The 27,616-nt window shown below is 39.8% G+C and overlaps 1 long non-coding RNA gene across 1 annotated transcript; it reads left to right on the top strand.

Annotated features, from left to right (window-relative positions):
• The first annotated feature begins 4,942 nt into the window (after positions 1-4,942).
• LOC148160009 (uncharacterized) lies at positions 4,943-6,111 on the top strand. The gene is made up of 2 exons (XR_015762771.1): positions 4,943-5,671; positions 5,997-6,111. It is a non-coding gene; the product is annotated as an uncharacterized LOC148160009 (long non-coding RNA).
• Positions 6,112-27,616: the final 21,505 nt, after the last annotated feature.

Here is a 27,616-nt window from a genome sequence, read left to right as displayed (position 1 = left end):
GAACCGTCGATGAGTTCCTGACATTTTCTGTAATGAAGCAGCAATAATTTGTCATGGTATGTCCATTGAAACCATGGAAAAGGCATTGCTCCAGATAAAGATTCAGAGCTGGAGTCTTTAATTCCAGGAACTGTCCTGCATCTTTTGCATGTGTTCCTGGTCCAACAGTCCTCAATCAAATGGCTGAATAGCTTCCTGAGTAGCTGCGTTTTTATTACAAAGGTGTGCAAATCTTTCTCAGTATTTTGCTAATGTCAACAAAACAGAATTGCTTGTTCAAGCGATATATTGTTAAAAATCATGGCAATGATGGATGTAAGCAGTTACATGAGACATATTCATGGTGCTAGCCCTCATCATCTGTTAGCCAATCAGATGTCCACGTCTTATTCAAACAGTGGACTAACAAGCCCTGAAAACTTGGGAGCAGTTATGTAAGCAGCATTTTGGTGATGTGGATTCAACATGTTGGAATGACTCACAACTTTTTACAAACTGTGATGCTGTGCAAGCTCTGGTGGAGCCACTGCACATCTGAAAAAACAAAACAAAAGCAAATATCATCCTCCTAATACTTCCTGTTGTCTTCTTCATCGTTTTTAGTAGTAGTAACATCATCCTAGCCACAAAACGTAATGAGACAGGTGAGTTTTTTTCAAACTTGTGTTTCCATTAAGCAAATTTCTTTGCATAATTTCAGTTTGTTCTCTTTTTTTGGTTAATGGAGATGCAGCTAGTGTTGGCCCATGGCACCATGGTAAAATCATTGCTCCAAATGAAGCCCTAGAACAGGGGTCTTCAGCTCCAGTCCATGAGAAACAGTCCTGGATCTTTTGTCTGTGTTACCTCATCCAACATAATCAACCAATCAGCTGACTGACCTTCCGTGTGTTCAGCTAAGAGTTCTGCAAATGACCTTCATTTTTGACTCAGGTGTGTTGAAGCAGAGACGCATTTAAATGTTGTAGGTCCCCGACCCTGCCGGAGTGTAGTTGAAGTCCCCTGCTCTAGAGCTTTGTAAAACGTAGCATGGCAAAGCCGGCGTTGGTTAGGCAGACAATTGCCTCCGGTCCTCATGGGTCCTGTAAAGGTTTTATTTGGGAGGGCAGGACAGTAATTAGGAGCAAACACAAAGGCTTCGTAGAAGAGTGGCGACGCGTTAATTGGTGGATGTGAGTGAGCTAATTGCCGCTCGGCTGTTAACCGCTCGCTGTTGGGCTCGTTCCAAGGGTTAGCTAAACTGAGCCGCGACACATGGCTGGGCTTTATGGAGTCCAGGCAGGGGGAAGAGGAGGCCCACGGACGACTCTAAAGAGCCCATAATAATGACAGCAATTACCACAATCCGCTTAAACAAATGGGAATGTGTCGAAAGCTCATCATACTCTGATCAGACTGGCCCTAACGAGATAAAGACGCCAATTAATCCTGTGTTAATTGCTGTGGTGTGTTCTCAGGAAAACACTGAAATATGCACATGCCGATGTAAGAAAGGAAGAAAAAGAAGAGAAGCGGGCCTGCTGTGCTTTCCAGGATCCAAACTGCAGAACATTGAGAGCATATTTACATAATGATTATGATGATGATGATGATGGCTGCATGGATAATGATGATCATAAGTGTTTATATCAGGGCTGCAGATTTTGAGTGATGACCAGCCATAAGTGGTGCCTTTGATGCTCTGCCTCTAATTCGAGTGACTCGGAGACGATTCCCTTACAGCAGAAACGAGGCTTAGTCAAAGTCAAAGTGACATTTGCATTAAGGTAATGTTTGGTGGCTTGAAGCCTGCCCTCTAATGATTCAGATTGCAGGTCAGATAGCCTCTCTCAACAATACTTCTGAACCCCAAAGTGCTGATATGACACCGTACAGTCGGCGACCTCATTATGGCTATTACTGCAGCCGGGAAATTTATAACATACATGTCTGCGATGACAAATTCTATAAATCAGCGCATTAACTCCTGCTCCGCGATCCCACCCGCGCCAGTCTCCTCCGCGCCGAGGCCACACTCATCCTTTTTCTTTCATGTTCTCTAATTGCCGTCCTCATAGTTTTGCTCTTTTTCTTGCCGGTGCTGACGTGCCGTAATAGTCGGCCCATCCAAAGTGGCTGCGTTGTCACTTCGACCATTATACAGGCCATTTTCATTTCATCTGCAGAGGTCCTGGCTCCTCAGCACACTGACAGCATCTCCCTAAATCATCCACACATGTAATTGCTCCCTACTTATCCAAATGGCTATGGCCTTCCCCATTTGCCTAAGAGCATTTACTCCAGCTTCTCGGGAATTCATGCACCTGTTTTAACCTTTTTCGCTACTTTTTTTTGTGAACTCTAGAGAGGATTGAATAAAGTTAAAGTTTTATTCATTTGTAAAGAACATGTCAGCAACAAGGCAGTTGAATGTGCTGTGAACCATGAAAATGTCATATAGTCACCAGTTGTGAAAAAAAGCAATAAATGTTACATTTTGTCATATGCCATCAGCAAAATCAAATATGATGATCAGTGATTCTCTGTCTACTAATCAAAAGCAGCTCTGAACAGCTGGGTTTTTAGTCTTAGAGGAACTCAGTGTTTCGGCTGTTCTGCAGTTTTCTGGAAGTTTATTCCAGATTTGTGGAGCATAGAAGCTGAATGCTGCTTCTCCATGTTTGGTTTTGGTTCTGGGGATGCAGAGTGGACCAGAACCAGAAGACGTGAGAGGTCTGGAAGGTTTCTATGACAACAGCAGATCTTTATTGTGTTGTGGTGCTGAACCGTTCAGTGATTTATAAACTAACCACAGGATTTTAAAGTCTTATTCTCTGACCTACAGGAGCCAGTGGAATGACTTTAGAACTGGAATGAAATGCTCTGTGGAATCTGTTTCCTTATTTAACTTGAGCCAAAGTGAAAATAATAATAATAAAAAAATGTATGTCCCCTTATGATTTATTCTGTTTTTTGTTTTTGCTACACTTAAATGATTCAGATCATCAAATAAACATTAATGTCAGATATATTCTGAGTGTATGGAAAATACAGTTTATTTTTACTGAAGAAAAAGAACTCTCCAATCCATAAAGTAACTCCAGCAAAAATATAAACCACCACATAGAATTACAAAAATACATACAAAATAATGTTATAAGTGCACAATAATATTTGATTATAGTTTGCACAAATAATGGCAGACTTTACAAGAGCTTCTAAAGCAGACATGTTAAGTTTACATAAATAAAAACTCAATTTCATTTGAAGAACTTTAGGTACTGCTAAGGTCAAAAGAATTTTCTTCAGCAGCGTGGCAGTTCTCAGGTTCTCTTAACCCCAAGTTCTGATCTAAACTGAGAAACATTTATGTCATGTTTGACATAATAACTGAGATGTGATGGAGTATTAGGGTCTGGGATGTGATGCACCTACAGGTTCCTTAAACCCTTTGTGTCATTACATTTACCAATAAACTTTATTACTAAAAAGAATATCCATATATTTTATACAAACTTAAATGTAGCATCAATCTGAGGGATTATAACTCAGCTTCACAACCTGCCAGGGTGACACGTTGGAGATTTTCTTCTTTTCTTCTGACAGCAGTGACATTTAATTTGTATCTATATTTATGGTAACACTTTATTTGAAGGGGGTTGAATAAGACTGTCATGACACTGTCATAAACATGACATAACACCTGTCATGAACATGAATAAGTCTTCATGAATACTTATGACTGTTGTCATAAAGCGTCATTCGGTAAATAATGACACTTTTAATACAAAGTTGACATTATTTGAAATGTCTTCGTTATGACAACTTGTCATTAACCAAGAAATCATGATCTGACATAAATTTGTTATAAAAGTATTACCGATTAAACTTTAAAAATTAGCTTTATGTAGTAATATTATAAAGCTCTGCCATGTTTAGTCTTAATTTTCTTAATTTAATCGATCCTAAAGTTTTACAGCAAGATGTTTACAAAGCACTTATGAACTTAGCATTTGAAACATTATTTAAGGCTGTTTTAACCCTTGTGCGTGCGAGGACTGAGGCAAACGTAGAGAACTGTGGCAAATGATAAAAGTTTTACGTGTGTGGGGTCGGTTGGTATGGACGCCATTTCTAAGCACAAGGGCTAAGTAGTGCAATACACCATCTCCACCAGTGAGAGGCAGCAGTGCACGAACAGGCGTCCAGTGTGTTGGTGAAGAAGAAATCTGCCATATTGTGGCGCAAACCTAACACAAGTTATAACCATAGACATAATAAAAGGATAGACGCCTCATGGACCGCTCTCGCCTATTGTCGCTGACGAGATTTAGGGCGGCCATCTTGGAGCGGTACTCCGCTCCACTCAGCCTTATGTGTTTAGCAGCACAATGACGTATCAGCGCATTTAATCGATCATAACACACTTTTTTGTTTCTGTAAACCATATTCAAACATCTATCAAAGCAACATTTATAAACAATTGTATTTTTAAGTATGTTTTTAATACATAGTTCATTATATTTAAATATGCTTACTGGCTATAACAATAGAATAGGAATGGAATATTCTGATATCGATGTATGAAGAGCATATTACAAAGCACACACCCGTTCATAATTTATTTAATACATTTAGTAATATCAATACATATTTATATAACTATACAAACACTAATAAATAAAGATTAATAATGGCACAAATAAATAATGATTGATACTGAATTATATATATATATATATAAAAAAATTATATATATATATTATATAATATATATATAATATATATAATATATAATTATATATATATAATATATATAATTATATATATATATAATATATATAATTATATATAATTATATATATATATATATATATATATATATATATATATATATATATATATATATATATATATATATATATATATATATATATATATATATATATGTATATAATATGTTTTTCAGCCGACGAGTCCAAAATCCGATGTGAGATTCATCCGTGCTGCAGTGAATCCGTCTCTCTTTATAGATTTCTCCCTCTTCTTCCTCACACCGTGTCTTTAGGAAACTTTCAAAACAAAAACGGAAGATTTAGGATGTATCTTACTTTTGACAGAGTGAAAGAATATAAATAATAGTCTTTACCACCTGTGTAAACTTTGCCGGTGAATGTTATAACACATAATATAAGTTTTATAATATGTGTTATATTGTTTCATTTCTAATATAGGCCCTTGTGTCAGATAATCTAAGCCAATGTTAGAGAATAATTATTTTTTTTTAGATTTACGGAATCTCAGTTAGCCTTCATAGCGGGGCTGAACCCGTATTACACCAAGCACTGTAGCTAATATTAGCTGGTATGTCGCCGGTGGACATAAATACAGTAAAGTAATATTCTAATCACAATATATACACAATAATATGTCCATCTTACTTGTGAAATGTTGTCTGTGGAGCCCTCACATCAATAATCCATCGACCAGAACAACAATATCCCTCAGTGCTGAGGCATCTTCTGCTGTTTTGATTGAGCAAAGTAGGAGGGTATACCGCTCCAAGATGGCCGCCGTATTTCCTGCGCCGGAGCGGTCCATGAGGCGTCTATGCTTATATTATGTCTATGGTTATAACGGCCAGACCTCCTGTTTAAAAAGAAGCCGAAGTTTGATACCTAATACATATGAGGTATGTGTCTTATTAACTTTACATTTTCTTTGAGAAAATAACATTGACTATGTTCTCTTTCTCTGTAATGTTAGCTATAAGCAATTCAAGCCAATCCTACCTTGCTGTAAGTTAATGTTAGCTAAAGTTATTAAACACAATTACTGTAACGTTAGCCCTTAATATTAAATATATTTTAAAGACAGGCAAATTTATTTTTCCCCCTCCAATTTTAATCTAGCAAATTAAAAGCTAATATATTAGTCAAAGTTATCCTTCATGTGTATTATTTAGCGACTTGGCTGATGCGACACAGTGCTTGTGTTCTTTGCTTTGGGAAGTATAGCCACATGAAGACCCAGGCTAGCCTAAGGACACATGGTGGGGAGGACAAAGTTGGCTAATGAAGACATGCTACGAGTGTGGAGGATGATAATAAGGACCAGCCACCAGAGAAAGAAGTTCCTATTTGACCAAAGAGAAAGAAGCAGATGAAATATTCCCCAAGAAAATTAGGTAAGTCGTTTTTGTGTTAATATTTTCACTATGTGAAGTGGGGTGGGACAGCCAGGTAAGTGGGGAATGGGGAGCAGGAATCAACATTCACCAGCTGAGTTAAGTTACGTTTTAGACAACTAAAACTGATGTTAAATCTATTTATTTATTAATAAGCTTCTTGCAAACAACCCTAAGTTAGAGTATCTGGTTAGAAATAATTTAGAATGCTCATTAAGTAAAAAGATGCATTCATGTGCCTAAAACTATATGTTAAATGATGCATTCGAATAACAGTGGCAGTCTGTCTGAACTTCTGCCAGACAAATATTTGATCAGAATAATTTTGTTCAGCTCCAGTTATTATTCCACTTGTATTAAGAAATAATTGTATTGCACTTTATAACAACCAGTCATGTTAACTAGGCATTTGTCTGCCAGTCTACCATTGTCATTGACTGTTGTCATAAAGCGTCATTCAGTATTTGAAACATTTATAGCTAACCCTACTTAACCTCTAACCCTAACCAGTACCAGTTTATTCCTAAAACCTAAATGTAACTTCCACCATACACCTGACTCTTGCCCTTTATCTTAAATATGAGGTCTGCCACATTAACAGTATGGTTAATCCTCATCCTAACTCTTTGGTCCCCTTATGGGGCCCTGCATGGTCGGGACAACGTGCCATAAGATGCTTATTGTTGCAGTTATGTGATGAAAATCACGTGGTCTGGTTTTCATCTTCTTGCCCTCCTCCCCTTCTTGTTATAATCCTACTGGTGAACTTTTCACTCTGTGTGAAACTATCACGTGATTGGTCAGAATTTCATGCTCGTGTTTTTTTATGAGCAAAAACTGCTGGATGAACCAGGTGATCCAACCAACGGTGTCGTCGAAACGGGTGGTAATCATCCAAAACTCCAGTGTCTTCTGAAGGGTGTGTGTGAAAACAAATGTTCGGCTGTTTGGATCTGTCCCCACCATTCTGGACCCTTAAGGCCCATCAGTCCTTAGAAGGTTAGTAAATTAACATAAAAAAGTCTGAAATAGGTAACAGGATGACAACTGGTGGCAGATTGTGGATGGCCTATTACAATAATTTAGGGCTGTTGTAAACGAATATTTTAGTAATCGAGTAATCTATCGATTATTCTTACGATTAATCGAGTAATCGGATAAAAAAAATTATAAAATGAAATATTGGTAAATCTGGCATAATACCGGTGTTACTATCAGATATCAATATCAGTCCAATTTTTCATATATGAGCTTCCCTAACAGTTGCTTTTTTGTAGTTTAGAAAACTAACCTGTAACAATAATAGCTCACTTTCTAAGTTAACCAGAAGAAAAGTTATAGAAAAATCTGAAATTATATTGAATTTAATAACAAAGAGGCAGGCTCACAAATATGCTTATAAAAAATGTCTACAATCCAGCTTTTAGTTTATGTATTCATCTTCAGTGAGTTTAATAGATTAATTAAACTCACCTTGCCACCTAACCTGTCACGCTTTGGGTTTGAAAATACGGGAAATGTCGCCTGGAGTGGGAGGAGAGGGCGAATGAACGAACGTAAGATGGGGTGGAGGGGAGGAAATAGACCAGCGGACTGACGAACCGTTAGACCGGGGGACGAACATGGGGGGAAGCAATACGGGATATTTACGACACCTTCACTGGTCACACTCAGAAACTCATCTACCAGCCATGTACGATGCGCTCCGCCACCCGTTTCTTCAGACCGGGATATGAAATTTATTGTGCGGTTCGTCGGTAAAGCTACATTTACACGGTAAGCATCAGCTACTCAGCCGCCCGCCCTGTTCAGTCTATCCGCTCACCTCAGCGCTCTTCCCGCCGTTCGCTTTCAACCAGCAGCCCCGGAGGAGAAATGCTGCCGTACTCCAGGCATTCAAGGATGCTTATTGGTTCCCCAAAAACGATAAAAAGTTGGGCATTATCATCAATCAATAAAATCCCCACGGGCCAATCTTGAAGATTGGACTTTATTCCGCTGAGACTTAGCTTTTGTCAACAACTCAGAGGCGGAAGTGAGAGCTCCGCGCAACGCAAATGAAGTCCCGGCCGGAACACGGTGCGCTAACTAATAAAACATAAATTAACGAAGCTTCGAGGCAGGTAAATTTTCCTCGAGGAATTTTAGTAATCGAGGTACTCGAATCATTTGAGGAATCGTTTCAGCCCTACAATAATTATACTTAAATCTATGTTGGCATTTGACTATTTAATCCTGGTTTGGAGAGAAGTGAAGTCTCTGTGTTGCCTGGTTCTACAAACAGTCTTTTGCCCTAGAGGATCTGTTCCCATCACACAAACACACACTAGAGAAGCACACACACATCACAGACTTATCCCCCTGCCCCCATGTTGATTTCCCTGCTATTATGGCCACAAATTCTGCGGGGCTGCAGAGCAAACGGGGTGTCCCAGACCCACTCAGCGTCAGAAACACATCACTTAACCCTGACGCTCGTACCCGCCTTCACTCGGCTTAAAAAGCCAAAAGCCTTTTCCAGTTAGGCCCTGCCTGTCCAGCTGCTATTGATTTTGTGACAATGGAAAAGTCCATGTCAAATCAAGTGGCCAATCACTGAGAGAAAGTTTCAATTAGTTTTTTTTTTTTTTTCTTCTCGCTCCGGCTGAAATTAAAGGCTACAGCAGGTTGTGCTCTGTCCTGCTCTGCTCTGTTATTTTGCGGGTAATAGGCCGCGTGGCAGAGCAGGAACAGGATGAAGTAACAAGCCCCGAGGCTGCAGCCTTTTAACGCTGCAGGGTCCAAAACTGTCCTCAGCACTCAGGGCTTACACATCCTACACAGGCAAACAGCAATGTGTTCTGTTGGGATTTTATGTAATAGACCAACAAGCTGCCGGATTGGGCAATAGAAGGATTATATGAAAATCAGAAAAATATCATTTGGTCTGTATTTCAGTCATTTAGAGACTGATATTTTTGCCAATTTTCTCTACAAAACATCCCCAATTCACCTTGATGGACAGAGAGAGTCTGTGAATACCAATGTTTAGGTCTTGAAGCAAATTCTCAATTTTGTTTAGGTCAGAACTTTGACTGGGCCATTCAAATGAATGAATATGTTTTGATCTAACGAGGCTCTGGCACACAGAAACAACATTTTAGAAGACCTGTAACATAAAAAAATGTTTTTAATAGGTTCCAGAATGAAATATTGGCCCTCGCATAGACATCTGGACAGCTGAGGTATTTGCCCAAACTTTAACATGTAACCTATGACCTCAAATGCTTTAGTTTTATAATCCAATGTGCAGAGAAGAAGTTTAACTTCATCATCATTCCACACAAAAGACTCTTTTTGTCCTTTGTTGTTCACCATTCCTGTTTTCATGTCGTTTTTGAGGCTTTATGCACATCCCCTTCTCCTTGCTTAGCGCCACTTACAGATTTTTGAAGCGTTCTCTGCATTTCCATGTGACTGAAAATGTTTCTGGAAATGGTGTCATGTTTTCGAACCCTACAGCATGTTTCAGAACAAAACCTGTGTGCATGTATTTAGTCTTCAGTCTTGCCATTAATCTGTCCGTTTTCAGATGGTGGATTGAACAGAACTCTATGAGAAGGTTTTGATATTGTTTAATAATCTAACTGGATTCAAAATTTTCTACATCTTGATCTTCATGATGCTCTTTACTAATATTCTTAAATAAACCACCGATGCCTTCACACGGCATCAGGATACTGGATTAAGTCAGGCACACATGGGTTTGATTTACTGAAGAGGTGTTTTCTGAAGGTAACTGGCTGCACTAGCTTTTATTGTGGGGTGTCAGACCAAAAGGGGGTTACACTTTGAATCTGAAAAAGTCTAGAATCCCTTCCTAGAATGAACTCACAGCTCTTTTAGGTAGAAAACACAATGAAGTTAGTGTTTGAATCAAAGCCTGGGAGCTCAGTTAAAGAAACACTACAGCTGCTCAAGCAGGAGTAACGAATTGTATACTGACTTCAGCTACAGCTTGCTAATGTTATTTGGCTAAACTGTGACTGTAAAATGTTTTAAAAGAAAGTATTTACCCTCAGACACAAAGTCTGATGAGAAAACTGAACTAATTTAATGACTGGGTTCATTTTTCAACACATTTTCCTTACAGCGGTGGGAGGTTAATGTGATGGCAGTTACAGTCAACTGAGGGTGGGGGGTGGTTGATGTTGTTCCTCCACACTTATGTTGAATATATCTAATGTAAACGGATGAATCATGGAACATATAAATGTTTTATACCCCCCTACATATTATTTTTATCTCTTTCCGGGTGTTTCCAAGCCTTAATTACAGAGGTCAAAACCTCCTTTCCCGCCTGTGCTTCCAACTACTATGGGTGGGAATAAGTTTGCAGGGGGACTGTAGACTTTTGTTATTTATCACAACTGGAAGTAAAGGCACAAAAGTTTCAGAGGGACTCATAAATGAATAATCTTGGTTTAATGCAGGAGGAGCAGTGTAGATACAGGAGTTATTAGATCACATTCACTGTTTGTTTCAACTCACTTCTAAAAACTGAGATCTGGCTCTAAAAGAATGATTGTCTCATTTAATCAATTCAAAAAAAAAAAAAAAAGTTTAATCAATCCCGCAAGTGCGCAGCCAGATGTTTGGAGTTTCTATAATTGAGTTATTTCAGTCAGACAAACAGAGACGCGTTTGGTCTAATTACACTCTGTTGTCAGGGAAATCAAAAATTTCCTCCAGCGGCAGCCGAACGCTTTTAATACACCCGTTGAGTGATGTATCATTTTTAGAATTAATTTCTGATCCAATAAAAACTTGTCTGATCTTTGGATGTTCCTGTTCATCAAGAGCTGTCACTTATTTCTGTCAGAATCCTCTCGGAACAAACTGTTTTGAAAGAACATTGTTTGTCACCGTTTGATCCTCCCGGAGCAATCAGGCGGTCACAGATATTTATAGCACTAATTCTTGGATGGGATTCATCTTTGAGCAAATGAATGGGCTCACTACTTCTGTCAACATTTGCAGGCACCGAGATGATTTGTGTTGTTTTGAGGCTGAGGCTCATCTGAGGCAATGTATGGCGTTTTAATTTATTTGTGCATGCATCCAGAGCTTTTTGGAGAGAAAGCGTCTTCATTTGGACAAGGCCGATTTTCTTCCTGGCAGCGCTTGGCCTGCGTGACTCCATTACCCCCGTTAGGTCCGCCAACTACATTGGCTAATTACTCAGAGAGTCCAGTATTGGCAAGTAGCTGCACATGTATTGATCAAAGTGCATAAGGTTGGGATCCCAGGCAGAAATTAGTCTAGCAGTTCTTGTTGCTGCAGAGAACTTTTCAAACTGTTGAATTGTTTGTGTTTTGTGGAGTTTGAAGGACAAAAGAGTTTGTGTTATAGCACCAGAACCTGATCATCAACAAGGTGTGGCCAGCTCTGCAAAAGCTACAAACCTACCAGCTTGCTAGTCCAAACCATGGATATGAGTGTTAACACAATACCAGAGAGGAAACACAGCAGCAATGAAACCATTCAGCAGTCAAAATCACCCAGGTGGACCTGACTCCTTCAGACAAGCCAGCAGTAACAGGCAAACACCTGGTTAAACTGCTTATCTGCTGAGCTCATTATAGGAGCTACTTCTCAGTAAAACACTGGTTAAAGGGTTAATAGAGGAGCCATGTTGTGATGTCTTCCTGAAGGCAGAGTTTCAGAAAGAGCAGGAGGCAGAGACCCAATTTTAAGACTGTAAATCACGTAGTCAAAATTTTTTTAAGCCATATTTTATATGTAAAACATTTTAGAACATCTGAAGATAACATAGTCTCTTGATTGTGCTACATAATAGCAGCATGTGGCTGGAAAACACATAATACTGTCCCTTAAATCAGCATCTCTGGTAGCAACCCGGCTTCTTCGCGCTGTGCTGAAGTGATGGAGTAAAGTGTGGAAATAAGTGTCACACTCCAGTTTGTGCCTGCGTCTCCAGTATCTCTGGTCATCTCTGCCTGGATCATGAGCCTCAGATGGAAGTGCTCTGCAGTGCTGTGGATTTATCTGAGGTCATTTCACCGGCTTGGAGAACTGCCAAGAATCCTGGATTGAAACATACGTCAGCAGCATGATTAACCGATAATGACAGACCCATGTGTCGATATGTTCCGCGCTCAGATTTGTAGTGTGGGCATTATCACGGACTCTGGCTCAGTATATCATCCAAAGAGGGGGGGAAGCAGAGAACGGTGGTGGTGGAGGAGATCAGGAGAGAACAAAACTATTCTTTGGAAGAAAAACAAAAAAAAAAAAGCCTAAAAGACAGATTTAAACCCAGCATTGGGGGCGGAGCTTATTTCTCATTTTCTTGTCCAGACAGTAAATACCTTTTTGTCAGCGCTCCTGACCTGAACCTTTGACCTCCCCTTGGTCTCTGATGATACTCCCATGGTTCCCTGCTCAAGACTGCCAAGCAGCCCGGATAGTTGGGTCGAGTCCTTGTAATTCACCGGCTTCTAGATCACCTGCCACAGCGTATTGATTTTTGTTTCCCCAATCTCCAGGAGAGAAGCAAAGAAAAGATTAAAAACACTGTCAGTTTGAAGTTGAATAAGAATCCTGTGCAGGGGAGATACCTTGGAGAGCAGGGGGTCAACGCTGAGGCATGGATATCTCTTTACTGGTTTAACCCTTTCTCGGCCTCTTGGTTAGCTCATTGTTAGGCCACACAGTTATTATAATAACTATAATACATACTGACATGCAGCAAAGCACAACTCTTTACTGCAGTGAGCTGTTTACTGGTGCTAGCATCACCAACTACAGTAATCTTATGTCTCCTCAACTTTTATTTATGTCCAATATTAGCAGCAGCTGTTCATGTGCCGTTAGTAGGTAAAAATAACATTTATTCTAAATAATAAATGGATCATTTTGACCAGTCAAATATCAGTGTGAGGTACACAGATTACAGCGTGTGGATGCTAAAGTTTTTTAACAGATCCCAGTCCACTGAAACCAGAGCAGGTCGGTAAACTGGTGTTGGGTAATCCAGGCTGTGAGGGAGCATTGAGGAAAATTATCACAATTGTAAATATCTGTTTATAAAAATTAGCCTTCTTATACTATGGGACAATATTTTAAAGGTAGCACAGTCAAAAAATATAACAGCAACTATTTGGGTTATTTAGCCAGACCAAAGAAAGTCACATTAATTTATAAATGACACAGATTCAAATTAAATATTTCGCATGAAACTAAATATTCACTTTGAAGCTAAATATTTAATAAGCAAGGTTTTTGTATGTGTGCATGTCTGGTGTGTGTGTGCATGTTCGCATGTGCGTGTGTGTGGTTTATGTTTTGATCATGTCAGTCAGGCCCCGTTCATCTCTGTGGTGTTGAAAAGCCTCTTTATTGGCCCTGACCTCACATGAAATATTGTGCTATCAGTGAGGTCCGCCTTGCCATGAGGCATTAGGGCCGGTGCGTTTCTGCTGCTCCCCATCCCAGCAGCCCCCATGTGCTGAAAAAAGATCACAAACACAGCGCTGTCACTCCCTGTCCGCTCTGCTTACTGGATTTCTATCCATCTATGGTCAAAGCAAGAATTTACAATCAGCTCAGCCTGTGTTGATGTCTTTCAGATATCGCTACAGTTTTTAGTATATTTGTTTCCTCTCTGATCTGAGCTGCTCTGATCTAATTACAGCACAGTGAAAAAAGTATGTGCCCCCCTCGCAGATTTCTTCTGTTTTCCTTTTTTTTTGTCACACCTAAATGTCTCTGATATCATCAAATGTTGATATCAGAGAAAGAGAACCTGAGTAAACACACAGAATTATTACTTCATGTGCTGTAGAAATGACACGAGGAAAACATAAGCGAAACACAAAACATTACGTTACAGTGGTGAAGTGGTGTAAAGTTACAATCCAGATTAAAACTAATGATGCTCCACAAAGACAACGGGGTTCAAGTGAACTCAGTGTTTCTGTTCAGCTGGAGAAAGCTACGTTACAGTGTTTCATTGTTTTATTGTAGATGTTTGTTCAGTGCTTGGATGAGTTTGTGGTCACCTGGTGACATCATAATGCATATTTATGGAAACCAATCTAATCACATGTTGTAATCTGAGCTAGCAGGAGCAGACAGATATTAAATGAGAGGGACCCCAAGATGGAACCTTGCGGTACACCAAATATGATGGGTTTTTTTTTTTCTCCACGCTAATGTGAAGTTAGCTGTTGACTCAGAGACTTTAAGTTCTTTATGTAAGATTCAGTCTTTATCTAAGTAAGAGTCCAACCCAGCTCTCCAGTCGTTCCAGCAAGATGTCAGGGTCAACAGTGTCATTCCTGTGCTGAGGTCCAACAGAACCAGCACCGTGGTTCCTCCACAGTCTGTATTTATGTGGATGTTGTTGACGAGGGCAGTCTGTGGTAACCATGGGAACCGGACTGAAGGTGGTTTGGTCATCATTAGAAAGCCATTTAACTGCTGAAACAGTTTTTTAAATAATTCTGCTGATGAATGGGAGGTTGGAGATCACCCTGTAAGCCTGCAGCAGTGATTTGTCCAGATTGTTCCTTTTTTATCAGTGGTTCTATAACTGATGAGAGGGATGATGAGTTTACTGTTTGAATGGGATCAGGTGCAGCGACAGGCAGAACTTTCTGAAGAAAAGTTGTGGGTATGATAACGAGGCAGCAGGAGCTTAATTAATGTATAATTTCTTTGTTTTTAAGGTTGAAGTGGTGAAACTTGGTCACTTAGTCGACATTTGTTGTGATTGGACTTTGCACTTGGACTGCATTTGACATTTGATGTGCAGATTAACCCTTGAGTTCTTTTTTAATTTCCTCTGTAAAGAAGTCAGCAAATTTATTCCAGGTCCTGGAAGAGAGCAGTTCAGATGCTACAATTCAAGTGGTTTGTTAAAGTGATTTTTAGATCTCATGTATGATCTGAAAAGTGGGTGACTTACAGTTAATGTAACTTTGTGTAAGAGTCTTTTCTCCTTTGATAGATGAAATCACCCATAGCCTGCTTTTTGAATTTACTCTTGAAACAGTTGACAAATCAGACGAGGTCTGCGAGGGGAAAACGCTTTTCCATCACACTCTCACTCATATACCTGGATGAAAAGGCCTGTGCATAACGCAGTTCCTTCCAGTAGGACTGTTGAAATACAGGTGATAACTCTAATCAAAGATGGCAGCAGACATAAGAAAACAAATTACACTGTGACTGTTTCCTCAGATGCTGTCACTACAGGTTCAAATGGCAGACATGGCGCTCAATTATTTATTGAGTGAGTTGATGAAATGTCATCTTTGATGATGTGATGTTCACAGGCAAGGCTGACGCCTAAGAAGTTTAACTGACACGCGTCGCCGTAGCCTTGCCAAAAAACGTGCACTCTTCTTTAAATATTGAAGGCCTACACACGGAGGAACAGGGGGAACCTTTGTGCTGCCTGTCACTATTACACACGTCATCTGGTGCAAATTAACTGGCTGGATAGCACTTTCTTTCTGCTCGCTGATTAAAGAGAAGCAGGAATCCTTTAAAAAAATAATAAAAACAAGACTCTTGTGCTGCTTTTTTTCCCAGAATGCAGTGGTTGCTCCTCTTCTATGTGTGTGTGCGTGTGTGTGTGTGTGCTGCATTGTTATGCATGGTGATCTGGTGTGTTAATGTCACTCCATTAAAGCTTTAAGGGTCACAGAATTTTACACAGTAGGAAGCCCATCGTAGTGCGCGTTTAACACAATCATTTAGCACGTCATGATCACTGGAGGTGTTACATTATACCATCAATTTGTGAAATTTGCAGTAACCGTTGCAGATATTGGCATCGAGACGGGATTAAATGCTGCTGACAAGATGCGTAGCAGCATAAGAAAAACACACAATTTGCAGAGCATAATATTGTGCTTTCCGTTATTCACAGGAACTTAGCCTCAGGCAGCTTCACGCGCTTCCAGTTTCACACAATATGCCAGGCCTCCTCAAAGGCCATATTAGTGTTTGCTGCTGCATATTAATTTCACATGCTGAAATGAGTGAGTGGAAACAGCCCACCATGTTTCTTTGTGCTTTCCACACCTACCCTGGAGGGGTAATATTACAGGAATTATGAGTCCTGTGTGTTATTTTTACATATCGGTCTTGTTTCTCTTCCTTTTTATCCTGAGTAATTAGGTCTTTATCCCCATCAATCTGTCACTTAATACCTACAGTGCCTTGTAGATGTATATTTATTTCCAGATTTTGTCACATCACAATGTGCTTTTTTTTATCACTTTTGTGATTAGTCCAACACAAAAGTAACATGTAATTGTAGCGAACATTGTTCATGAATAGATTTGTGTGCAGACAGTTTTTTCTAGGAAGCTCAGTTCATAATTTCTAGAATTGCCCTGCTAATGGAGGCAGCATGTTGGAGCAACTCTGTTATATTATCTCTGATTTGCTCTTTTTCTAGACTTTTGCCTGTAACTTTTTGATTGAGAAGTTGCTTTTTTGGATAATTACTCCCTCTGGTTTTGGACATTGTGCCTCTAAGATTTTTTCTCTTATGTTATTTCTTTCAGACAGTTGCTATGATGCGTAACCATAGAAATAAAGTATTATTTTTACAGCTGGGAGCAAGTATGACAACATCTAAATTTCTTTTGGGATATATTTTTTACAAAATTTTGAATTTTTTATTATACTAGATCCGTTTTTTTTTCCCCCAAATCCTGCCTCTGACATAGATCCAAACTTTGACTGAGCCATTCTCACTAATCAGCTGGAGAATTAGACACTGTGAGTTTAGATGCTGCGGTTGACAAGGACAATAAAACAAGTGTGGAGAGTTAACGACTAAAACCAGTTTGGCAGCTTTTGACTCGCAACAAGCAAAAATATTAAGAAACACACCGGTGTGTGCGTCACGCCCAGCAGTCCCATTGAAAAGTTATTTTTTGCCTCTCTGATGCGTCTCCATATGGCTGTACAGGTGTGAGGGGAGAGTGTGTGAGAAATCTATCACTGCTGCACCGCGCCGGCTCCAGCTAATTTTGTTTGTCCCGTCCTCTTTGTTAGAACATCGGGGGCTCAGGGAGCCCGTCGAGCAGAAAACGCTCATGTAGAGGATCAGTGTGGGGTGGGGGGTGGGGGCTGCAAGGGGGAGGGGGGCATATACAAGAAATAAAAGAGTGCAGAACAGAAGCACACATCACAAATCCACACACACATGCAAACATTATAAATACACAGCTCAAACCCAGGTGGAGTTGGTGCAAGCTGTTTTCACTGGCAGCGCCCCCCCACCCCCCCGTACCCACCCCCCTTCGTCCCAGCCCTGTTCAGCAAAGCTGTCACAGCAGCAGCTCTCATAATGAAGGGTAAAATATTTTATTCAGATTTATTAATTTGAAAATGAAGCATGCCTGTCGACAGAGGGACAGTTCTTCTCAATCTGTCAACGCGGAGCCACTCTACGCTGACACCAGGATTCATTTGTCTTGTCGGCTCTGACAGTCGGATTCTCCCAGTGCTCTGCGGAGAGGGATCGCCCAGGGATTTTTTGAGCTGGATAAAACACATTCCGACAAGGAACAGCCTCTTTATTAATGCAAATTAGGCCAGAAAAATTCCAGTAACAGCTACTTGGCTCCAGAGTCCTGGCTCCATTCTCTGTGTTTCTTTCTCGTCTCTCTTCCTCTCTCTCTTTTTTTTTAAATATATATTTTTTCCCTGTTTGGAGGAGGAGGTGGGGTGTTATTAAAAGCAGGCTCGGTGTGTTTGTGAGAGCCAGGCCTGCACGAGGACCTGTCACACCGCAGCTGTGACGCTCTCCACACATGGGACCTACACCACATTTTCCTCCCTTTCCTGCAGCATCCTGAGGCCTTTCCATGTATCTGCACTCACATCATAACAATGGCTTCCTCCTTATGGAAACCAGACATGCAGCGGCACATTCTTAACCACACTTAATGCTCCGAATTTCATTTTTGGGAAAAGGAAAGGTCAAAGGTCCAGAAAAATGAAGTGATGAGTAAATCGTTTCGGCCAAAGGAAGAAATTTCTATTTATTTTGATTGATTTACAGAATGAATAAAATCAAAATTACAAAATAGCATCAAATTACTGATGTAATGGCTACAGATTGTAGACCATTAGAATACATAATGATGTATGTTAGAAAGCTCAAAGTCTTACAATATTTATTTTATTTGTTCACAAAATGTTGTCAGTTAGCTTTTCTTTATTCATTTACAATACAATAACTCACTTTCTTCAGAGGCGCGCTTTTCCTGCCTCTATGTGAAACATTTAGCTTGACAGATCCGGGCTGGAACCTTTGTATTTGCACGTTTCTGACGCACAACCAACATCCACAAACAGCAACAAAGGACGACGAAGACACTTTTCTGGACCCATTGGGGGTTAAATGTTGCCTCAAAAAACAGCTGGAAAAGACTGTTGTGTTCAGATTGTGCTAAAACTAGTTAACCTATCATTAAATAGGCTAACTAGCTAATATTTGCATCTCAATGCTAAACATATAGCAGCAGAACAAATGTTATTTGAGGGATCTTTTTCCACAGATGGCTTGTTGAGGATAAGTCGCTGAGGAGAAGGCGTTAAGAGGGCCGGCATCCTGCATGTTTTAGTTCTCCCCCTGGTTTAACGCACCTGGATCCAATGATGTCTCATTAGAAGCCCTAAGAAGAACATTGACATGTTCTTGATATTACCAACCTATCAACCTTGGTGATAGATTGTTACTATCACCAAGGAGAAAACTGAAACCTGCAGGATGCCGGTCCTCAAGGACCCACTTTGAGCACCACTGTATTAGGTTGTTTGGCTAGTTCTACCTTTCCACCTCTTGGGTGTGATATTATTCATTGATGATGCGTTTTCTCAGCTAACGTCATGTGGGCAAAAGTTGTAGAAAGATTTCTCTTGCTCTGTGATTCAAAAATCCAGCAGTCTTAGTTCAGCATTTCTTAAATGACGAAGTGGACTGGGTTGCATTTTGAACTTTAGGAATTGCTGCCTTCAACTATTCATTGTTGCTAAAAATGCAATATGTAAGTTTTTCAACAAATATGTAAAGAAATATTTGTTATAACTGTCACTGTGTTGTGACAGTATTGTATGAGACAGATATTCTGTGAAAACAGTGAGCTCCTCTGCCGTTTCTCAGTGCTAACTAGAAACAACCAATGAGAGTCAGGAGTCTTAGCGTTGTCAATAGTGCCCGTGTGTGCACTGCTCACTCCCCCGGCCCCTCTGCTTTCTGCTATGCTACGACTTCTCCCAGCAGGGTCTGTCCTGAATGCTAAGGCTGCCTAGCATGGCCACCGATGATGGCAGATTAACTTTTTATGTAACATTAGCACATTTAGCAGCGTGTTCACAAGGATGACTGACAACACTAAGACCCTCCTCCTATCTCTGATTGGTTGCATTTCTCAGGGAGGAGGTGGAGGAACTCCATGTTTTGAGTTCCTCAAAAACATGGAGATGTCCTATGTCCATATAGACATCTGCCTATGTCCATAGGCAGATGTCCTATGGACATAGGACATAGACAGTTTTAACAAATATGTAAAAAAAAAAAAAAAAAAAAAAAAGCATGCATTTTTTTTTGTATGAAAAAGTTACGTACCACAGCTTTAACTGTAGTTAAACCTCCTTATTTTCTCTCTGTATCTTGGACCAGAGGCCAGAGGACTGCCGACCTGTGGCTGACTTGTGTTTGCCTTCATGAGTGCAGGCGAGTTGTTGTTTTGTTTCGCCGAGAGTCCTTTGACATTTATCTCTCTTCACCTGCTCTGTAATGGTGATTCAAAGTGACAGGGTCCTCTCTTTCTCTCTCTCGTCTTTCTGCTCAGATCCCCTCCCACCATCACCACCGCCATATCTTCGTCTTCTTCATCACTCTCTCCTTTCCTCTTGTGCCAGACCTCCATGCCCCTCTCCGCTCTTGTCTCTCTCTCCCCTGAACCTCGTCCCGGCTCCAGGCATGCGCCTCCTAACCCTGGCCGTTATTGGCGCAGCGGCAGAGTAAATTGAGGCTGGTGGGCTGGAGACCCTTAAAAAAAAGGGAGGGGAGTGGAAGTTGTCAGTCAGAGACATTTGACGGGGGAGACAGCTCAAGATAGGGGACCAGAGGGTGAAGACGAGCATGATGGGATTGCCTCCTTATAACGTTTAAAGTCGGGACAGGCTTGCCGATCCTTCAATTACTTAAATGGACGAGATGGGGTGGGAGCGTGTGCTGCCACTGTAGCTTTACTGTAATGCTCAGATTAGTTAATTGGTTATCCTCGGGAACAAGGTGGAGGCTGTATTTCACTCAGGCAGACAGGAGGCATCACTTATTCTAAGTCGTCTCGTCGTCGATACGCTGTAACCCTGGAGGGCTCGTCTCTGGCCTGCAGCCCTGTGGCTTCATGCTTCCTGGAAGACAGATGAAGACTCTGGACGGCCGGCACACGCTGTAGCTATTTATAAGAGTCTCCACGGGGAAACCCACGCTGCTAAATCACACCAAGCAAAGAGAAAGATGCTTAAAATTCATGAATATTTATAAGATCTCCAGTGACTGGATGAGGGGCAGGAATTTATTGTATCATTTATTATTTATCATTTATTGTGAGAAATGTTTTATCGTGATAAGAGTCTTGATTGATTGTTACGATGAATATCGGTTATTGATGGTAAATAAATTATCTGAATTGATGTTTTCATTATTTCCTCTACGAAAGAACCTATAAATATCAGCAAATTACAAAATGTGATTTATTTATGTAGTGATACAAATCACACATTGTGAAGTAAGTGGCGTCCTGAAGAACCCTGTTTATTAAGAAAAGTATTTATGTTTGTGACGACATGAATGAAGCGCCATGCAGTCACAGCCAGTTTCCTAAAAAACTAGTAATAAATGTTTTGTGTCATAATATTTAGCATTGTCACAACAGCACTAAAAATATTGTGATCAAATTCTAAATCCATATCACCAAGACCTTGTCTGGATGTCCCCAGTATCGAATCGGTCCAGTAAAGAATATTTACGGAGTCCCAGTTGTAAAATGTGTTAAATTAATGCTTGAAAGTTCAATAAATCTGATGTAGATGTTGTGTAGCAGCAACTTGTCCTTCTTCATCAGATTGATGGAGATGTTTGGACTGCAGTGGTTCTGTCTTGTTAAAGCTAATATCCACATAGGTGCTTAAAGGTGCTTATTTTGATGGTGAAAATACTAAATACACCTTAATATGCATTACAGTGGAAACCATCTTAGCGCTATCATAAAAGCTATCATCTACAGTCTTCCTTGTCTCTACACTTTGGGTTCAGACAATTTATTTTCAGCGAAAGAAAATAAATGGCCCGACAGGCATTGGCCGCCCCCCTCCTTTGCAAATATCAGCCAATAGAGTGTCAGGTAGCATGTAGATTTTCTTTCATAATATTTTAAATATGCTCTACAAAAATACCTGCAAATAGGCAAATATTATGAATAACTTGGAGTTATGTCCACTGCTTTTATCGGTTTGGTTTTCTGGCAGTTTTGCGTGAGACGTCTTAAAGCCACAACACTCTTGATTCTAATAATATTTGATTTTTTAGTAATAATATTACATTACTGACAAAACTTCGACTTCTAGGGGGAAAAACTCTGACCTGTCAGCATTGTAATATTTAAGGGCTAGCGTTTTGAGCTGCTCTCGGTGCGTTCCTCTTTGCTGCAGGAGCTGCTTGGGGACATCTGAGGACAGCAAGTCACATGACACACAGACAGGAAGAGAATGTCTTTCTGAAGGGTGGAAAAGCACACGCTAAGGAAAAGCCCAGGTTCAGCTGATTAACTAAAAAATGCACTCAGCCTGTTCTGAAAGGCGTGTTTTCGTTTTGTTTTCTTTATTTTCTTTTTTTTTAATGGCAGCACAAATTGAATGGCTCGTCTGACATAAAATCACAGACAGAACAGTAACAACATAGTGACCCTATCAGGGACTCCTGATACTAAAAATCTCTTGATCATGATACTTGGAATAGGACATCATTATCCAGTGTAGTGGCCAGATGATTTTAAACGCCTCGCTATTTGACCTCGCCATCAGTTCATTAACACGGCGCTAAAAGTTGCCGCACCCAGTTATCTGAAAGCCATCAGACTCCTCCATCCGGGCCCTTTCCCCCCGGACGGACTCCCCCCCTTCCCCCCAAACCCCCTCCAGCCACCCACTTCATCAACTGCCTTCATAATTTTAAAAGCCTTTTTTATGTTGTTGTTTTTCTCTCATATAGTAAATGGAGCCATAATTTAATATTTTAATGCATGTTAATGTGTTGTTTAACCTTCTAGCAACAATCAGGCGTCCCTAAAAGGTTAACCTTGAACGTGAGCCAGCGCAGACAGCAGCACAATGACGCGTCAGTCTCTAACTAAAAGAAAAAAAAGAAAGAAAGAAAACGTCTGTGTCTAATGGATTAGTGGTTGATTGCCCAGCCCCATCTCGAGGTAGAAGCTGTATATATTGGATAAGCATTAAAACGAGCATTTCTCAATTTTTCCCGTTACCGGCCCTCGGGGTCAATGAATCTCCTGGTGGGGAAAATGCTGAGTCAACATTTGCCTCTTAATTCATCCTGGCCTTCATTAAAGCTTCATTTGTGTTGCCTGCAGCCCACCAGAGCAGACGCTAAACAAGCCGGATGCAAACTGAACCGGAGAGCCTCGGATTTAACTAGGCAGTTGTTTTTTTTTTTTGGACTGGTGACTCTGTGCTGTTAGCTGCTCTAGAAATGGGACTGATATGAGGACAGCAATCCCTTTAAAGTGAAAAGTTAAAGGGGATGCAGCTGCTGGTGTGTGAAGAGGAACAAGTTGGTCAGTAACCTTTCTATAGAGAGGAGTAATCAGGCGGAAAAGAGGAGGGCAGAGCGCTAAATTCCTATAACCTTAGATATTTCATGTTGATTCTTCAGAGTCAGTAGGGATTCATTTATTTGGGACAGTTTAATGATTTGAATTCATTTGTTACTGAAAGTGTCCAAAGACAGTAGACTGAACAATAAATTTCTCTGTTGCTGCTAATTTCTCCCCCTGCTTACAATCAAATGCGTCAGGAATTGTTTCAGCAAAGCCACACAGTGCGCACACCCAATTTGTGTGATTAATTGCACTGAGCTTAGAAAGTCACACACTGGAGATACAGAGGAGGAACTGGGACACACTGAGGAGATTTAACTAAATCTGAGCCTATATACATATATATGTATATATATATATATATATATATATATATATATATATATATATATATATATATATATATATATACACACACACACACCATATGTACTGTTTGCACTTTGCACTAACTTAAAAGTTTAAATCTGTTTATTTTTAGCCACATATATTTCAAATTATACCTATTTGTAGATTTGCAAAATATGAAAATATCCTAATTAAATGGGGGGAAAATCATAGTGGTAAAATGACCTTTACTAGTTTTACATGTGATATCTGAACACCTCCACTCCTTTTATTGTTCATGTCATTCTGTGTTTAGTTCTGTTAAGGAAGATTGGAGAAAAAAATACAATAAATAAATGAAGTGAATAAATAAAGAAAATATTTATATTTTGGTAGATTGGAAAGAATACAGTTCATGTAAAAAGAAAATCATAAAAGGTTTTATTTAAAGTTTGACACAATGCAAACATTTGTGAAAGATGCTCTAGTGTAATGAGACCAAAACTGAACTTTTGGACTACATGCAAAATTTAGTAAAAAAAAAAAAAAAAAAAAGTTTATATGAAGATGAAACTTGATAGACACAGATCTGTTGTCATCTTTCATGGCAACAATCCTGAACTTACAGTCAATGTTACAATAGAACAGTGTATGAAAGCATAGTCATATGTTACTATGGCCTAGTCAAAGTATTGTCTCATTACTGGATTATGTTCTTTTCCACTCTGATCAGCTTCCCCACAGCAGGTGCCTCCACCTTCACAATGCTTCATGCTGTCTGTAAAAAGTATTCACCCCCCTGGATTTTTTACCCTTTTATTTGTTCTATAAATCAACCCTGATCATCAAAATGTCACTTTTTCTTTTTCTTTTTTTTTTTTTTTTTTTTTTTACAAATTACAAAAATACCCCTTCAATATCAAAGTGAAGTTGGATTATTTTATAGACATCAGGTTTTACTTTGAGTTAAAAAAAAAATTGTGGTTAATTTATTTGACAAAAAATCAACATTTTGGTTGGTCATGACTAATTCATAAAAACATTAAAAAGGGTAAAACATCCAAGGGAATGAAAACCTTTTTTAGACAGTAGGTGATATAGCGTATTAGTCTTGTGACAAACACAAAGCAGGACAGAAATTTCAGTTTTAACTTTATTCACGTTTCCTTAGATTGAACTTTAAGTAGGACTTTTTATAATATTCCTTCTCTCCACTTTTCCATAACATCTGGATTCACACTGGATTCACATGAGACTATATGACACACAGCATGTTTAATAATTAGTTAACTTCTCATATTAATTCATTAGACTGGGTTTTATTTAGAGAAAAGGAGTTGAATATAAACATATGCCAAACGTTTTGAAATTTGGGGAGGAGAACATTTTAAAAAGCATGAAATCTCAGTAAAGTTTGTGGTTACCAGCTAGTAAGTCTTTTTAAAAGACATTCATTTAACACCTTCAAGATGTCAAGATGCACAGCCGACTGTAAATCTCAAAGATTCTGTCTTTTAGTTTTAAGACTTTAGTAAACTCATCAGCAGAAGAAAGGAAAGCTTTACCGGTGGCTCTCTGTGTCTGCAGTGGATTATGTGTCTATCTGCTAGTTGTTTCCCAAATTTCCCCAGTTTATCCTCCCGTCCTCACATCTGTCTCTATCCCTGCTCTGTAACGGCGGGCACCGACTCTAAAAAGGTGCATGTGAGATGCCTGTGATACTCTGCTGTGACAGAAGTTGAGCAATGGGCCTGTCTTGTTCTGGGGCCCCTGCCGAAGCACAGTCCCCCCTTTGTTCTGTAATGTATCGATCCATTCAGACCTCCTCCCGAATGCACTCCGCTGGCACTCGCTCTGCTCAGCTAAGCTTGTGCCATGGATCTTCCTCTAATGCTCGCTCTCATGTGGCAGCCAGATACAGGAAGAGAAAAAAACAGGACCGCGACCGCAGACTTTAAACTTCTCTCTGCGTTCTTCTTCTTCTTGAGCAACAACAGCTTTGTGAGTGAATCGTTCTAGAGGAAATCCACACAACTTTTTCATCCGTACCTTTTGATACTGCAGGAAGATTAAGCTACTGGCTCCTCAATGTCTTCCATGAGAATACATGATGTGCTTGTAGGAGTGAAGGTCTGTCAGGAGGCTGCTGCTCTCAGAGCCTCCAGGCATCCGCAGAGTTCTGCTTGGTAATGCCAGCATCCTTTCACTTTAAGCAATGCCGACTCATTAGCCGTGCTTTAAAGAGTGAAATGTTCAGCGTTGCAGATAAAATTTTTAATATCTTGGCACACATGCCCAGAACTACACACGTCAGCCCAAATATGTTCATTCTCCACTAACCTTTTCCTCAAAATAATACTTGGGGAAATAAGAAACATCACTTTACAAGCTGAAAAGAAACCACATGCTTTTTGTTGCCTTTAATAGGTTTGTGGCTTGAATCTGGCTGGATTTTTACTAGATTTTGGGTTCATTCGTATTAGTTGGTTTCCTTTTAAGCATATTTTACAAATAATTGTGGCCAAGGCTTTCCAACAGCTTTACTTCACCCTGCTTCATTCATTCTACCTGCAGGTTTGATTTTTCTGTGAGGTCAGTATGTTGTTAGAACACATTCTTCTGTCCAAGCTTCACCCATCTGACCAAAACTGTCCCCTCTCAGGATCAAAGGAAGCAGCCTGTAGAGCTCAGAGGGGTTACAGCGAAGTAACACCTGGTAGTCCGTTAAACTCGATTCGATTGGGGATCAAACCTGCAACATTTTTTCCACTTTCAGCTGCAGTGGTGGGTTCACTTTCCCACTGCACTGTGTCAAACTATCCAAACCCTTTGCCCCCCTCACCTGAAGGCGGCACTGCACCAAGAACCACTGAAGGAATCAACACAAAAACCTCTGAAGAAGACATTAGCTCCAAGCTCCAAGTAAAATCAGAGAAACTGATAAATCTATGCGGTCTTTTAATTTTTTTTTTCCAGAGACATTTTAATATGTATATATATCAATGCCACTAAGAATCTGTAACTGTACTTGGATCGATCCATGTCAGGAGGCCAACCAGTTTAAATGAGCTTCATCATTTCTGATAACAGTGCTCAGATATATAGCCAGAATTATGCTAGGAACCTATAATATGTACAATAAATTCAAGTTTCACCCAGTTCTCAGTGTTTTCTACACCTGAAATCAAACCTTGTTCAATTGCACCATTAAAAAGCCAAAACTGAATGCTTCATTTATGGCCTGGATATCACGCAGACCTCTGAGTGTCAAGTTGAATGTGTGAAAACAGAGGAGCTCTCATGAACTGGCTTTAAGTCCTAATTTATTACAATCAAAGGCACTGTATGAATTTGTTCCATTAGGCTTTCCTCCAGACAGGATAAAAGGCGCTCAAGATGAAAGGGGGGATTTATCTGCACACACTCATCACATGATGTGACCCAGGGCCTGGAGCAGAAAGGTCCCTCTCTCTCTCAGGTACCATGGAAACCAGCCCACCTCTGTCTCTGCTTGTCCCTTTGTCCTCCACTCGTCCTCTGCTCTGTTCCAGAGGAGGCTTATCAGTTCTGTTCAATGTCTGGGTTCATTCCTGTCTTGCACATTTTATTATATTATAAATGAGAATTTGTTCATGCCTGCTTTGATTGTTCTTTAAATACATCAAGAAAATGACAAGGTACAGTGACAGGGAAAGAAGTGCTTTTTCTTTTTTTTAATTTCACAATAAAATGATGCAGTTCATCAAACAAATAAGTACAAAAAGCAATTAACAACAACAGTAATAATAATAATAATAATAGTAATAATAATATAAATAAAATTTTTGGATTATTTCCCAAGCCACAACTCGGCCTGATCACTGTCAGACCAATCAGGATGTAAACTGAAGCTGCCAAAGGTCATCAAGGAACACATAATGCAGCAATGAAGAAATGTAAGAACAGCGTAGGAACAAAGTCAGTCTGAAAAGCATTTAAAAGCCATTACGCACAAGAAAACATGAAACAGCGAATGACCTTTGACCTGTGACGATATGGGCCTGTTTCTCTGCCAGAGGCCTGCACACCGTGGAAAATAAAGTTTAGCTTTCACAGTTTCTTACGTTTTTCTTTCTTCGTCTTCGTTTTCATTAACATCACAGAAACTACAAATAGCTAGCTTGTAAGACTTGTTCGCTCAGTAACG

The sequence above is a fragment of the Poecilia mexicana genome, unplaced genomic scaffold (genome assembly GCF_051168715.1).
Source record: "Poecilia mexicana isolate PSO_F unplaced genomic scaffold, ASM5116871v1 scaffold_4, whole genome shotgun sequence".
Taxonomy (NCBI): domain Eukaryota; kingdom Metazoa; phylum Chordata; class Actinopteri; order Cyprinodontiformes; family Poeciliidae; genus Poecilia; species Poecilia mexicana.
The sequence above is the reverse complement of the archived record's forward strand: the minus strand, read 5'-3'. Positions and strand labels throughout refer to the sequence as shown.